The 5,017-nt window shown below is 33.7% G+C and overlaps 1 pseudogene; it reads right to left on the bottom strand.

The window, feature by feature from the left end:
* LOC107717732 (carnitine O-palmitoyltransferase 1, liver isoform-like) overlaps positions 1-5,017 on the bottom strand; it is a 17,537-nt pseudogene that overhangs the window by 1,559 nt on the left and 10,961 nt on the right.

The raw sequence follows: 5,017 nt of genomic DNA, 5'->3' as shown, positions 1-5,017 counted from the left end.
ATATATATATATATATATATATATATATATATACATACATATATTCAGGGTTCATTTATTTTTTATTTCAGTTTTAGTTTTCAGTTAGTAATTTGTAATGTTCGTTGTTAAATACACTTTGCAATTAACCTTCTTCTTGCTTCTATCAGTAGACTTATGGTATTATTTATATACTATTATAGTATTTGTTAATATTTTAAAATGAGATTTTATTTTTATATTTTCAGTTTTCATTTTCATTTTAGTTTAAGGTTTAGTAATTTTGTTGTTATATGTTATGGCATTTTAGTACCAGTATCAGTTAGCTGCCAAGACAATATTTCACATTTTCATTTAAGTTTAAGTTTATCATATAAAATTTATATTTTATTTCAGCTTATTTTCAATTAACAAAAATATTATTAATACATTTGGTTTTAGTTTAGATTCTAACCAACTTCAGAAAGGCATTTTGTCAATTCATTCGCTAGTCGCCGTTTTTTTCTTTTCCTATGGTTTCGGAAAATTGTTAATGAAAGCACGGTGTACTAACAGTCTGAGGACAAGAGTGTTTGCAGGAAATGTGCAAGTTGATCATGTTTTCTCCGATGATGATGTAAGACACGCCGTAACCATCATCTGCAACCTGCAAAGAGCACACAAATGAAAATAGATTAAATGCACACACACACAAAAAAAAAAGTACCAATGGTTTAAGAGTAAATTCGTGAATATGCATGAATATTTCTGACCGGGCCAAATCCTCCACCGCAGGTGGTGTAGTCAGGGTGGTTAACAAAATCAAACAGCTCCACCTGCTGAAGAGGAGTCTGACTGGTGGAGAGGCGCCAAGTTTCTGAAAGCACCTGAAGAAAAAAAACACACAAATTTAATATTACATCATAATATTACACAAATCCTTTTTTTTTTTTTTTATTGTATGAATATTTTATTATTTAAGCATTATTTCAGTAACAAGAATGAGATTTTTTGCCTAATGGTAATGAGAACTGTCATGAACGCAAAGTCACAATGCAAAAAAAAGTTCTAAATGTGGGAAAGAATGAGGAAATTTCCTTTGCGCAATTGTTTCTTTCACTTATGACACATATGCAAGTGCATCTGCAAGGAAGCAAAATACAGTTAAACTTCCTTGTTCAGCAGATATATTGTAACTGCGGAGCCCTTCCCAGTGTTACACACCTCTTTAAGGAAAGGCGACTCCTCTCCCAGGTATTTGGACACAATGTAGAGGCAGAACAGGTGTCTGTCTATTCCTCCTCCTGTCATTGCCATCCTGTACAGATGCTGGTGTTTCTCAGCCGCCGTACGGAAGAGATGCCGACACACTTCCTTACTCTACACAGACAGAGAGAGATGCTTACATATGCACTTTTATTTGAATTTGTGCTCGATTTGTGAACCAACGGTTCTTAAACGATTCACAATGTAGCAACACAGTGTGAAATGAAGTAATCAAACGCAAAATAAAAGTACTTAAATTATTCTATTAAATTGGGAAAATTACAGTAATTACAGCATTTAAAAGCATTTTTGTGGCTATAATCTTAACCTGCATCACTCATGGTGATACATTTAACAGCATTTAACAAATGTTTGTTGCTACAAAAACAGACCATGCAGAATAATGTGTGCATGTGTGTACTGGAACTGTTCTTCATCAATATGTTTAAATATTAGTGTATATGTTGGTTACCTCTCCGCCCTCCAGAGCTCTGACGAAGGTGCAGCTCTCACTGGTGCAGGAACGCACCGTCTCAGTCCGGCCCTCGCGGAATAGACGGGTCATAGACGCTTCATAGGTCAGAGTGAACGAGCCTCGATTCTGGATGTGAGGAGGGAACGAGAACAGAAGAATGTTATCGTTTTATCAATTATTCAGTCAAGTTTATATTTTAATACAATATAGCTAGATTAAAATTGTTAGGGTGCCCTGGGTGGTTACTAATGTGTTGGAAGGTGGTTGCTATGTAGTTGCTAGGGTGTTACTATGTGGTTGCTAGGCTGCTGTTGGGGGTTTGGATAGTTGTTAGAGTGTTGCTAAGCAATTGCTAGCATATTTTATGTTGTTAATTTGACTCAGCATGTTGCTGGCATGTTTCTAACTTGTTTTAACACGTTGCTAGCACATTTTATCACATTGCTTAAATTTTTTAACATATTAAATAGCATGTTTTAACATGTTACTAACATGTTTTAAAATGCTGCCAACATGTTATAGTGTGTTAAGATGTTTTAACATTGTTAACACATGCTTCTAACATGTTTAAAAAGCTTATAACATGTTTTAACACATTGTTAGCAGGTTGCTAACATGTTTAACATGTTTCTAGCATGATTAGTATGTTTCCAACATGTTTTAGAATTGTTCGCATGTTGCTAACCTTGTAACATGCTTCTAAAATGTTTAACGTGTTTCTAGCATGTTATTTTCCTAACATGTCTTAACACATAGTTAGCATAGTGCTAACATGTTTAGTATGTTTCTGGCATGTTTCAAAACATTGCTAACATGTTTTAACATGCTTCTTACGTTTTAACATGTTGCTAGCAACTGTTTTAGAACTGTTTTAACATGTTTAGTATGTTTCCAAAATGTTTTATAATTGTTAACATGTTGCTAACTTTTTTATATCCTTCTAACATGTTTAACATGTTTCTAACATGATTCAACACGCAAAATAAAAATACTTAAATTATTCTATTAAGTTGGGAAAATTACAGTAATTACAGCATTTAAATGCATTTTTATGGCTATCATCATAACCTGCATCACTCATGGTGATTAAATTTAATGTTTTATGTAGCATGCTTTCACAAAGTTAAGGTCAGACCATTCGGTTTTTGCTTCAGATTTTGAAATTATACAATCTCATTTAGATTAAAAACTGCTCATGCAGCATGTATGCAGCATCTTTGTTTGGATCATGAACAGGGCCGTCACCACGGGGGGGCGTCACCCCCTCAGTCGGACTATCCCCTCACTCAAGACAAGTGTGAAAAAAGATTTTAATTATGAAATATAATGGTTTATTTTTTTTTTTAAAATACAGTTGCCAAATGCATAGACTTTCTAGCATTAATATGATGCTACTATAGCAACAATTAAGGACAGTCCGCTTCACACAGTCGCATTTTACATGTTACATTTGACACACAAACTTCCTGCGCAAGCCGTGCAACTAAGAATGCAGCACTACTGAGTAAGTTAAAGGTATGATGAAATAATTTTTATGTTTAATGTTTAATAGAGGGCTAGAGGATCGTAGTTAGTTGATTATTTTGCTGTATTGTTATTGTTTGTTGCTGTTCAAGTTGTTCTAACTTAAAATGATATTGGTCGTAATGAATGTCTTATGTCAGGGTCAGGGAATCAGTCGCAATGAGCTTGTGTTTCATTGTAAAGCAGACACAATTAAGTTTTTCTGGTGGTTGTGGTGGTGTCTGTATTTGTGGTAAAACGGCTGCCTAAGACATTTATTTCCTGGATGTCAGATTTTCGAATTTGTTGGCTATGAATGAAATGAATGAAAATATTTGTTGAATATTTTGTTTTATTCAATATTCTGCCATCTGTATTTGCTAAGTACCTCTCACTCAAGATGAGTGTGAAAATAGATTTTATTTATGAAATATAATGGTTTATTTAAAAAAAATATAGTTGCCAAATGCATAGGCTTTCTAGCATTAATATGATGCTACTATATAGCAACAATTTAGGTCAGTCCATTTCACAAAGTTGCATTTTAATTGTTACATCTGACACACAAACTTTCCACGCAAACGGTTCAACTAAGAATGCAGCACTAAGCTAAAGGTGTGATGAAATAATTCTTTATTGTTTAATAGAGGGCTAGATGGTCGTAGTTAGTTGATTATTTCGCTGTATTGTTATTGTTTGTTGCTGTTCAAGTTGTTCTAACTTAAAATGATATTGGTCGTAATGAATGTCTTATGTCAGGGTCAGGGAATCAGTCGCAATGAGCTTGTGTTTCATTGTAAAGCAGACACAATTAAGTTTTTCTGGTGGTTGTGGTGGTGTCTGTATTTGTGGTAAAACGGCTGCCTAAGACATTTATTTCCTGGATGTCAGATTTTCGAATTTGTTGGCTATGAATGAAATGAATGAAAATATTTGTTGAATATTTTGTTTTATTCAATATTCTGCCATCTGTATTTGCTAAGTACCTTTTAGTAGGGTCATTCACTCAGAACGCATGTTTCATTCCACTGCGGTACTTTTCCATTGTATTTCAAAGTAAATTCGCTACTATGGACGTCTTTGAATTTTTGTTTGAATGCTGCGCTCTCGTCTCAGGTCTTTTATAGCAGCTTCTCGCGCATACATCATTCTAAAACGGCGCTCAAGTTCAAAGAAATTCAGCTTCTAAAAATACGTCTCTAGACCTTGCGCTTTATTAAAAAAATTATAATAATCCTGTCTCGCGACCAAAACACTATCTGTGTGAACCATTCTAAGTTGTAGTAGTAGCGGGCAGGTTTGTTTATGGTCCGACAAATACGTGAATGGGCCAAAAAAGTTTTTATTTTTATTTTTTTACTTTATGCTACGTCATCGCCCCCTTTCGTTACCTCAGCCGCCCCCTCATCAGTGCTGCGCTGGTGCCAGCTCTGATTATGAATACAGTGGTTGCCTCTAACTGAATGGAAAGAGCACAGGCCTTAGTTTGTATATATGAAGAGATTTCTTTTATTTGTGTTATGTATTTATTTGATTTGAGGTTTGTTTTAAAATTTTATATTTCAATTTCACAAAGAAATGTTCAGCATTTTGTCCAAGCAATAATAAAAGGACATCTTTTCATATATGAATTGTCTTAAATCTCATTTTGTTAAAAAAAAAAAAAAATCATGAGAAAATCATATCGTGAAAACAGTATCATGAATCGTATCACATCGTGAGTTGAGTCAATCGTTACATCCCTAGTACGTTTCTAACATGTTTTAACCTTGTTATTTTTTATATTTATTTTAATATATTATAATATAATATATA

Source organism: Sinocyclocheilus rhinocerous, unplaced genomic scaffold, assembly GCF_001515625.1.
Source record: "Sinocyclocheilus rhinocerous isolate Xijiao unplaced genomic scaffold, SAMN03320098_v1.1 scaffold1694, whole genome shotgun sequence".
NCBI classification, from domain to species: domain Eukaryota; kingdom Metazoa; phylum Chordata; class Actinopteri; order Cypriniformes; family Cyprinidae; genus Sinocyclocheilus; species Sinocyclocheilus rhinocerous.
This window is presented reverse-complemented; position numbering and strand designations above follow the sequence as displayed.